The sequence below is a fragment of the Nicotiana sylvestris genome, chromosome 1 (genome assembly GCF_000393655.2).
Source record: "Nicotiana sylvestris chromosome 1, ASM39365v2, whole genome shotgun sequence".
In the NCBI taxonomy this organism is placed as follows: Eukaryota; Viridiplantae; Streptophyta; class Magnoliopsida; order Solanales; family Solanaceae; genus Nicotiana; species Nicotiana sylvestris.
The window spans coordinates 117,078,333-117,090,365 of record NC_091057.1 but is presented as its reverse complement, the minus strand read 5'-3'; the positions used below and the strand labels follow the sequence as shown (position 1 = coordinate 117,090,365).

Genomic DNA, 12,033 nt, shown 5'->3' with positions numbered 1-12,033 from the left:
TCCTTACTTTACCAATACATCATTACTATTACTTATCTTGGTGAACCAATGACTGTGACATGCGATGAGAAGACGCAACAAACAGACATTGATTCAGAGGAAGATGACATACCTGACGAGATTGTCAAAGAAGTTGAGAACTTTGAGAACAGGCCTAAGTCCAACCTGGACGAGACCGAAATTGTCAATATGGGATATGCATAAAACGTTAAGGAAACACGAATTAGCGTTCACCTATCGCCATCAGAAAAGAAAGAATACATAGAATTTCTAAAAGAATATGAGGACATATTCGACTGGTTATATGATGACATAACTAGTCTGAGTACATCTATTGTGGCTCACAAACTGCCAACCGATCCAATGTGTCCACCGGTAAAACAAAAGCTCAGAAATTTCAAGCCTGATATGAGTTTGAAAATCAAGTAAGAAGTCACCAAGCAGGTCAAAGCTAAGGATCTCAAGGTAGTAGAATACCCGACATGGTTAGAAAACATTGTGCCAGTACCAAAGAAGGACGGGAAGGTCAGAGTCTGAGTCGACTACTCGGATCTCAACCGGGTCAGTCCGAGAAGACGACTTCCCTTTTGCCAAATATACACATCTTGATTGACAATTGCGCCAAGCACGAATTACAGTCAGTTGTAGATTGCTTCGCTGGTTATCATCGGATCTGGATGGATGAAGAAGATGCTGAGAAAACGGCCTTCATTACACCATAGGGAATGTACTGCTATAGGATGATTCCATTCGGCCTAAAGAATGCAGGAGCCACCTACATGAGGGCCATGACTACCATTTTCCATGACATGATACATAAGGAGATAGAGGTATATGTGGACGATGTTATTATCAAATCCAAGAAGGCCATTGACCACACGAGAGATCTAAGGAAGTTCTTCAACAGATTGCGGAGATACAACCTGAAACTAAACCCCGCAAAGTGCGTATTTGGGGTTCCTGCTGGGAAACTACTTGGGTTTATTATGAGCCGCCGAGGAATAAAATTGGATCCATCAAAAGTCAAAGCTATTCAGGAACTACCACCACTAAAGAACAAGAAGAATGTGATTAGTTTCTTGGGGAGGCTTAACTACATCATCTGATTCATAGCACAGTCTACAGTTATCTGTGAGCCAATCTTTAAAATGTTGAAGAAGGACCCCGCTACCAAATGGACTGATGACTGCAAAAAGGCATTCGACAAAATCAAGGAGTACTTGTCAACACCACCAATCTTAGTCCCGCCCGAGCCAGGTAGACCCTTATTACTCTAACTTGTAGTATTGGATGGAGATTTCGGTTGCGTTCTGAGGCATCATGATGAAACGGGGAGGAAGGAGCAAGCCATCTATTATCACAGTAAGAAATTCACCCCGTACGAGGCCCGGTATTCTCTATTGGAATGCACCCGTTGTGCCTACACTTTCAGAAGCTGAGACAATACTTTTGTGCCTACACTACATATCTCATATCGAGAATGGATCCTTTAAAATACATCTTTCAGAAACCTATGCCCACCGGCAAGCTATCCAAGTGGCAAATCCTATTGTGTAAATTTGACATTGTTTACGTAACTCAGAAAGCGGTCAAGGGACATGCACTAGAAGACCACCTTGCTAAAAACCCTGTGGATGGAGGATACGAACCCCTGAAAACGTATTCTCCTGATGAAGAGGTATCATTCATAGGAGAAGACATTGCAGAATCCTATGACGGTTGGAGAATGTATTTCTATGGAGCAGCAAATTTCAAATGAGTTGGCATAGGAGCAGTCCTAATACTAGAAACCCGTCAGCATTACCCGGTGTCTTCCAAACACAGGTTCCCGTGCACCAACAATATGGCCGAGTATGAAGCCTGCATATTAGGGTTCAAAATGGCCATTGACATGAACGCTCAAGAGCTGCCAGTAATTGGAGATTTAGACCTACTTATACATCAGGTACGAGAAGCATGGGCAACCAAAAACTCTAAGAATTGAGAAATAGGTTCACAAAGATAGAGTTCCAGCATGTTCCCAGAGTCCAGAATGAGTTTGCCGATGCATTGGCTACCCTATCATATATGATACAGCATCCAGACAAGAACTTCATTGATCCCAGTCTGGTGAAAATCTACAATCAACCAGCTTACTCTGCCCATGTTGAAGAGGAAGCAGACGGAAAGCCTTGGTTTCATAATATCAAGGAATATTTGGCAAAAGGAGAGCACCTAGAGCCTGCAAATCGTACTCAGAAACGCACACTTCGGAGATTGTCCAACAACTTCTTTCATAGCGGAGGAATCCCGTATATGAGGACTCCTGATTTGGGACTATTAAGATATGTCGACGCAAAGGAAGCATCCAAGCTACTAGAGGAAATTCATGCTGGGACCTGCGAGCCACATATGAATGATTTTGTCTTAGCAAAGAAGATACTCCAGGCTGGTTACTTTTGGATGACTATGGAAACAGATTGCATACAGTATGTCCGGAAATGCCATCGTTGTTAGATACATGCAGACATGATAAAGGTACCTCTAAGCGAGCTTCACACAACAAGCTCACTATGGCCATTCGTCGCCTGGGGAATGGACGTTATTGGACCAATCGAGCCTGCCGCTTCCAACGGACACAGGTTTATCTTAGTAGCCATCGACTATTTCAGCAAATAGATCGGAGCAACATCTTACAAAGCAGTAACCAAGAAAGTCATGGCAGACATTGTCCGCGACCGCATTGTTTGTCGATTCGGAATTCCAAAGTCAATCATTACTGATAATGGATCCAACCTTAACCGTGACTTGATGAAAGCTACGTGTAAAACCTTCAAGATCAGATACAAGAATTCCACAGCCTATAGACCTCAGATGATTGGAGCTGTAGAAGCCACCAACAAAAATATCAAGAAGATATTGAGCAAAATGATAAAGAAACATAAACAGTGGCACGAGAAGTTGTCATTTGCTCTTTTGGGGTATTACACCACAGTCCGCACATCAACCGGGGAAACCCCCCTATATTCTTGTTTATAGCACAGAGTTGTCATTCCTGCTAGAGTATAAATTCCTTCCCTAAGGATCATACAAAAAGCTGAGCTCGACGACACAGAGTGGGCAAAAAGTCGTTATGAGCAACTAGCCCTTATAGACGGAAAGAGAATGAATGCAGTCTGCCATGGTCAGCTATATCAGAACAGAATGTCCAGAGCCTTCAACAAAAGAGTGAGGCCAAGACAATTCACACCGGGGCAACTGGTGTTAAAGAAAATATTTTCGCATCAAGATAGTACAAGTACTGAAATTGATAATAAATTGTTGTAGTATTTGATTAAAAAATGCTTATAAAATTTTTTCCTGTTAAATTGACTTAAATAACCTTAGAACCGCTTAAACTTATAAGGGCGTAATTTTTTTAAAATTTTAGATTCCGATTCAAATACACAATATTCTATTTGTCATTCCATTTTAAATACAACTATGCTTAGATAAGATAATTTTTACGATAAATATAATCTATTTTATGATAAGCATATAATCATAAGTTATAATAAATAATAAATTGACAAAAGTTCCTCAGTAAAAAACAAACTTAAATAGGACAAAATATTTGAGGCATTGAGTATCGATGTAGGAGTTTTGTTCTAAAAAATGTGTTAAGGATAAAATAGTAAAAATTTTGGTCAAACTTAAAGTGCTTGTAAGCTAAAAATTCATAAGCTGAGGGTGATCAACTTATGGCTTTTGGCTTATTTTTGACTTATAAGTACTTTTAACTTTACCAAACTCGTAAATAAGCCGAAAAATACTTATAAGCTAGTTTGACCAGCTTATAAGCTTAGCCAAACACCCTCTTAGTTGTTTGTTTAACGAACTTGGTATATCTCTTCTAAGACAAGAGGGGTTGCTCATATGGTAAGCAACCTCCACTTCCAACCAAGAGGTTGTGAGTTCGAGTTTCCCCAAGAGCAAGGTGGGAAGTTCTTGGAGGGAAGGATGTCGGGTTTCTATTTGGAAACAACCTCTCTATTCCAGGGTAGGGGTAAGGTCTGCGTACACATTACCCTCCCCAGACCCCACTAAGTAGGGGTGGGCGTTCGGTATTTCGGTTCGGTATGTAAGAATTTCGGTTTGGTGTTTCGGTATTCGGTTTATCAATTGTGTATACCAAATACCATAACAAAATATTTCGGTATGGTTCGGTATTTCTTATTTTGGTTCGGTACGGTTTTGGTACGGTTTCGGTTTAACAATCAATGAATAATCAATGCTAACAACGCACATGCACAATTGAAATTTTCACTCTAAAAGAATCTGTTTTCCGATATATAACAGTGCACAACTACACAATGTGCACATGGCTGAAACAAGAATAACATATTATATTCTGGCAATTCTGACTGAAACCCCTGTGATAACCAATTCACATGGCTTAAGAATAAGTGAAAAGCAAAAGCTGAACAAGACAACAACATCTTTACAATCTGGCAATCTGCAGTTGCACGCCAGTTTATTGTATGCCATATTATTATACAATATTACAATCTGCATTCTGCACGCCAGTATTAGTATACAAGTGAAAAGCAAAAGCTGGCCAACTGCACAATGCACATTACACAACTATATTAAACAACTTAAACACAGTTGACATTTCAATACTGCAATTAACTGGCCAACTGCACATTACACAACTTAATACTTAACACAGTACACAATTGAATCTGTACACAACTACACAACACATTACACAACTTAACACTTAAACACAGTGCAATAAAAACATAGTCCAACAAAAACAGTCTTAACACTTAAACACAGTGCAACTGGCCAACTGCAAGTCTACAACAGTCTTAACAGTCTTAACACTTAAACAGTTAAACATAGTGCAACAAAAACAGAGAGGGCATCCCTCAACAAACAGTCTTAATTCTTAAACATGAATTCCAGGAAGACGCGCAAGACAACGCTTAATATGCTTCCTTAAACCAATTGTTTCATTCCTCTTTGGATTAACATTATATACTTGACCATAATATTTGCACTCTACTTTGCGAACTTCTCCGTTATCTTCTTTCACCACAAAGTATTCCCCAATATCGGAGCGTTGAGCAGTAGCACGGGGCATGATTGCACTTGAACCTAAAAAAAATATAAATCATAAGTTAGAATATTATAGTTTGATGATAATAAAACAAAACTACAAAATATTAAGTATATCATTATCACCAAACAAATAGAGTATTAAACTTACCACTCAAGATGCAAGTTGCAACTATACATCAAACAATGCTAGTAGTGCTTCCATTATTTTCCATATCTAAAGATAATACGACCAAATATGTCATACAAATGAAAAAGCATGATATATTATTTTGAATTAAAATACACACAAAATATTAAAGCTTACCAAGCTCGAGTTCCTCAAGATACTTCAAGTCTTCTTCAACACTAATAGGATTCTTCTCTTCTCTAAGCCAATCTTGAACACAAATAAGAGCTTTCGCACATTTAGGAGTCAATGAACTCCTAAATGAATCAAGAATACGGCCACCAGTGCTAAACGCGCATTCCGACGCCACATTAGAAATTGGAATTGCCAACACATCACGAGCCAACTCTGAAAGAATAGGAAATCTAGGAGCATGTGTTTTCCACCAACTTAAGATATCAAATTCTTCACTATAAGGCTCTTGTTCTTCACTAATGTATTTATCCAACTCCGATTTAGCACCCCCATTTCCATTGTCTTCCTTTTGTTTCTTCAAGCTAAGCTTAGTCCTTATTTTTGATGCACTTATAACACTCCCACTAGGTGTATTAGATGTGTTGTTAGATGAAGTAGAACTAGATGGAGATTGAGGACAAGATTCGGTTGAATACTTTTTTAGATACTCTCCAAACAAAGAATTCATATAAGCATACACCTCAGCATTTATTTTCTTCCCTTTTTCCTCCCCAAAAAGTTCTTCAAGTGCTCCCTCAACATATTCAAATTTGTTACGTGGATCCAAGACGGAAGCAATAAAAATCATTTTATTCATCTTTTCAGGCTCACCCCAATACTTCTTGAACTTTTCTTGCATTTGCTGAGCCATTTTTCTCAAATGTTCATCCTTACTAGCTAAACACATTTTCAAAAGACAATAAAGTTCAGATACATCCTCAAAATGAGAATTACAAGTGACATAACGTGAACCTGAAACTTTTTTAGTTAGCTCGTGAAATCTTGCAAGAAACTCTATCACATTCCTCACATTCACCCAATCATCAGATTCAAGAGGACCTGCATTACCACCATCTTCACAAAGATGAGAACATTGATAAGCAGAAAATCCATCATCAAAAAGATGCAACTTGTCAAAGGCTTTTTCAAAGTGTTGTGTTGTATCCAACATCAAATAGGTGGAATTCCACCTGGTAGGAACATCCAAACACAACGTTTTGGTACATTCTACCTTTACATGTGCACAACATTGTTTAAACTTTAAGGTCCTTGCAGGCGAAGATCTCACATACCTCACAATATTTCTAACACGTGTCACAGAAGCATCAAGTTCTTTCAAACCATCTTGCACAATTAGATTTAGTATATGAGCCATGCATCTCACATGAAGATGTTTACCACTCATCATATTAGTTTTCCACATATCTAACTGTTTAGACAATTCTTTGACAGTGACATCATTTGAAGAAGCATTGTCCACAGTAATAGTGAAAACCTTGTCTAATTTCCATTCAAGCAAACAATCCCTAATAGCTTTAGCCATCTCTTCACCCTTATGACTAGTGATAGGGCAAAAATTAAGTATTCTTTTATGCAACTTCCAATCCCTATCAATGAAGTGGGCTGTCAAACACATATAATTTATTCTTTGTAATAAAGTCCAAGTGTCTATTGTTAGGCAAATTTTTGGTTGTACTTCTCTAAAAGAACTTCTTAGATTTTGCCTCAATTCACCGTAAACTTCATAACAATTCCTTGTTATTGTTCTACGAGAAAGAAGACGAAATAGTGGTTGAGTTTTTCTCATAAACTTCATAAAGCCTTCATTTTCTACAAAGCTAAATGGTAGTTCATCAGTAACTATCATCTCAATTAAGGCCCTCCTCACCACTTTTTGATCGAATTTCCAAATTGATCCTTCATCATTTTGGCAAGATTGAAAATTTATCTTTATTTGACTATTATCTTCTGCAATTTTAAGTGGGTATTCTTTGCATCTAAGCAATTGGTTCTTCAATCCTGTTGTTCCATTCTTAGATGAATTAGCAGCATAAGCTTGTTTACAATATCGACATCGTGCTTTCCCAACCCCATTAACCTCAAATTTATCAAAATGGTTCCAAACGTCAGACTTAGGTTGCATTGCTTTCCTTTTCTTGGAATCTTGAGTATCAATGGTGTTGGTGTTACTATCTACCATAATAGGTAAACTTTCACTAGAACCAACATCACTTACTTTACTTGTATCTTCCATCTATACAAAATTAAACAAATATAAACATAAATTAACAATCAACAAATTAACTACCTTGCTATCAGTAATGCTGAGAGAATGTAAATATGAGAGTGCATTTTTAGATTTTAGTTATTTCAAAGTTCAAACTAGCTATAAGTAGCTTAAACTACCATGTTTCTGCTATAAAGAATTAACAATATCTTTCCAACCGATGCAGCAGCAGTCTAATGTAACTGCAGCTAAGCAAAAGCTAAAAAGGCTAAAGAAGCCATTAACAATATCCTTTTCTAGCCATCTATAAATAAATAAAAAATCATGGTCATTACTACTCAAGTGACAAGTCCACAATTATTTAAATCTTTCCAAACCAGCAACCATAAGAATGTCACAACAAAGAAGACTAACAGTGAATTCACTCAACTGTCATCATCCTAAAGTATCTATCACAAGAAAAATGCAAGGAAAGTTCTAAAAATTATACCTAAACAAAGTAATCATATAGTAAGCCTAACACATAGTCGTGTACTCACAACTGTTATTATACAAGCAAATGAATTAAACAACATGAACGTGATACAGATGATATTTTCCTACTAAAGGGAAAAGCTCGGAACAGCAGTTCATTCAATCAGCAGTACAACCAAAAGAAAATGAAACATACCTTTGAAATTGAAATTAAATCGAGCTCGGAACACTGGAACAGGACAGCAGCGTCTTCGACACTTCGTTTGCCCGGAATTTGTGAAGAGTGAGGAATCGAATCGAGCTGGAAATCGCCGCCTATAACCCTAAATTAGTTTGATGCAGAAAATCAGAAATTAAAAAATTTATGCGTTTGAACTCTGAACTCAAAAAGTTCAAAACTTAAAAATATAAAAACTCAGAAAAAACCTCAGAGAGTAGTCGAGTACTGGGATGAGAATGAGATGAGATGAGACTTACAAAACTTACAAAAGTAGTGAAGTTAACTGGTGAAGATGAGATGAGACTCGAGCTCGACTGTCGATTGGTCGTAAGTTGTAACTCGTAGACTGATATCCTAAGCAGTCGATTCTCGTCTAGACTCGCAGACTGATATCCTAGACTCGCAGTCGATTCTCGTCTTCTTCTTCTCGATGATATCCTAAGCGGTAAGCCATAATGGCTAATGCCCTACTTTGATGAGAATGCCTAATTTGATTCTCGACTTGGGTCTTGGCCTCTTGGGTATTAGCTGACTTGGGTAATTGGTTGGGATTGGGCTTGGGAGTTGGGGGAGCTGGGCCTGGGTGGAACGCTGGGACGGTATGGGACTATGGGCTATTAAATAGGTAATTGGGCTTAGATATAGTCATATATATTATATAGGTTCACCAAATTTTTGGTATTTCGGTTTACCGAAATTGTAAAATTATAATACCGAAAATCGAACCGAAATACCGAAAATCCAGTACCGAATTAGACCGAAATACCGAAAAAATCGAAACCGAAATACCAAATTAATTTGGTTCGGTTCGGAATTCGGTTTTTCGAATTTATGCCCACCCCTATCACTAAGTGGGATTACATTGGGTTGTTGTTATTGTTGTGGTATATCTCTTCTAGTTCTATTGTCCTTCGGCGCCGTGTAATATTAATAATCAAAGTTTCAATCTTCACACTGTACCTAAAATATTTTTAGGTAAATTAATTTACTCTACAGTGGGTGGGAGGATTAGGAAGGCATGTAATACATCATAATCAGATCGAATTAAAAGGAATATGAGATTAGTAATCCAATAATAAGATCTCGTGCTAGTAAGGATGGACTCTTAATCTTCGAATTAAAGATATATGGACTTGTAAGATTATTTTGATTATTAATAATTATTGACATTAATTATACATGTTTGTATTGCTACACAGTAACTATAAGTCTATAACATAGATAAATTACATTATATAACTTAGTCATGTAATGGGCAGTTTAATTATTTTCTTATTGAGATATTTATTTGGAAGTTGGAACTAACCTAGTACGTGACTTCAACCTTGTCCAAAATTTTTAGTATATATTAACAGCGTATCTTATTTAATTTGGAGATATCAGATGGTACCTTGCTCTTTAGGTGACCAAACAAACCTTGTTAATTAATATCGCCTAACCAAACCAGTCCATGGATTTTTTTAATTAGTGTACAAATTTTTTTTAAAAGCATAGGTCCAAAACCATTTTAAGGAAAAAGTATTAGAGTTCTAAACAACATTTTTAATTATTAAATCCTCTAATTTCGAAGGAACAATACTGACGAAGCGTAACCAATTGACCATCCGAAATTTGTACACTTGACTCGCTTAATAAAAACTAAGAATAATTTTGTACACCGACGACGTGTGTGAAAGAGAAAGAGGTGCCACACCACTTTTTTCTGAAAAATAATGTACTCCATTAAGTTTGGAATAACAAAAGGGATTAAAATATGTGCCATGATTTGGTAATACATATACTTCTTATTTATTTTAGTGTGGCTAGCTAACATTTATTCTAGATGTTTAGAATTTTCCATCAAAGGCATGCTTTAGTTTTATAAGAAAATAAAATGAACCATTTAATTAAAATGACTCCTATAAGTCTATCAACTTGAAATTTTAGATGAGGAAGTTCATTTATTTAATCCTAAATGAAGCTGTTAGATATCCTTTGGACCTCGAGTGGAATGCGATACCTATCTAATCTAACTTAATTTTTCTACATTTTGGTTAAATCATTTAGAGGGTGTTTGGCTAAGCTTATAAATCATAAGTTGGTCTCCCTCAACTTATTGCTTTTAAGCTTATAAGCACCTTCAGTTTGACCAAGGGTTTTACTAGTTTATCCTTAATAGTATTTTTTAATTCACAAAATATTTTTCCCAAAATAAATTTTCTAACTTTTTTTTCATTCAATATTCGTTGTTCGTCATTTTCTTTACAGAGAAACTTTTTAATTTATTATCTTTTCTAAAGCTTTTAAGGATATTTTAGTCATTTTAACAAAAGAACAACTTTTCAGTACTTTTCTACCAAACACATCAACTGCTTATTATCAGTTTCAACACGTCTATCCAAACACGTAAATGCTTATTTAAAAAATCAGTTTCAGTACTTAAAAATGTTTTTCAGCACTTTAACCTTATTAGTTATTTACCATCAGTTAATCCAAATAGGCTCTTAATATGAAAAAAAATTACCTAAACATTTAACAGAATTTCAAGTGCTTAGGAATCACGAAAACTAACTTAGCTAGTTCCCATTTGCAACCCAATGAACCAAATGTTGTCATTTAATAAAGGGACTATTAATGGGAGAACTAAAAATATATCAACCAAATATTGCATTATTGATGTAAGAAATTAATACAAATAGTATTTCAAATAATATACTACTATTAAGACCACGACTCTTAACGTTATTACTTACATTTTTGTTAGTTAACGACTTTTGTAAAATATATAGAAAGAGTCACGCAACTAGACTCTAGACCTAACAGCCCAATTAGCCATTTTAATAGCTATGTGACTTTCTTTTTAAACCGTTTAGGTTGTAGAAACTTGATGCCGGTAGTAACTAATAAGTTAAATTAAACTAATCGTCTAAGATCTTTACACTATGAATATGAATAACTTAAACTCATTTTTCTTTTGCATTTTGAACCTCAAATTTGGGTCTCCCCCTGGAGATTTTGGTGTCTTTACCGTGTACGAGATATCAAAGTAACTAATTCAGTTGGTGGACTTTGTTCCCATTGTTAGAGTTAGCAAAACTGAAATTTGTAGCATATAGTTTGTTATAAGTTATAACATTTGCGATAAAAGAACATATATTAGGTAGTTTCAGAACTAAAATTGCATTATACACGTATAATATTATACCAAATACAATTTTATTTTATTTTATTTTATTTTCTATAGTGAGTGACTCGAAAGTTGAAGTTTGTTTTTTTTTTTGAAAAAAAATAATGCCATATGCGCACGTCGTAGAGGCAATACATGTGAGCTTCGTGAAGTGTAAGAGATAATTAACGTTTTCAAACTTTAACCTCATAAAGTTATCAAATATATTGTCACCAAAGCGATAATGATCGTCCTATCAGAATTTGATTGTTAATACTCAATATACCTATATTTGAATTTCATTACACTAAAATATATCATCATGAAATTAGTTACAATCACACATGAAATAATCATCAAATTCCAAGTGTATGCATGTAAATGGCCAAACCTTTTTGCATGTCAATAATCAATTAATAAAATTCAATCCCAGCCACAACATGTTGAGTAACTCTCAAGAAGTGAAAATCAATAAATAATCATAAAAAGCGCACATGCAAAAAGATAAAGTGAAACGTCGAAAAATAATAATAATAATAAAGGAAAGAAGAATACTAGCATCATGAAAATGTGAAGGAATAAACAATTCAGATTCTGTTTATTTAAGGTTTGATAAATAAAGTTATTTGGTACATATACTAGTAATTATATAGTGATAACAAAATTCACTAAACTAATTCACGTGAACCTCATATTCTTTAATTTGCTTAAGAGAAATAGTATAACGCGGGCTCATAAGACAATATTGTCTCGCATTCACA

General features: G+C 35.6%; 1 long non-coding RNA gene across 1 annotated transcript; it reads right to left on the bottom strand.

The window, feature by feature from the left end:
• Positions 1–5,074: 5,074 nt before the first annotated feature.
• Positions 5,075–5,451, bottom strand: LOC138880324 (uncharacterized). The gene is made up of 3 exons (XR_011402900.1): positions 5,390–5,451; positions 5,234–5,299; positions 5,075–5,121 (listed from the first exon to the last, which is right to left on the bottom strand). It is a non-coding gene; the product is annotated as an uncharacterized lncRNA (long non-coding RNA).
• Positions 5,452–12,033: the final 6,582 nt, after the last annotated feature.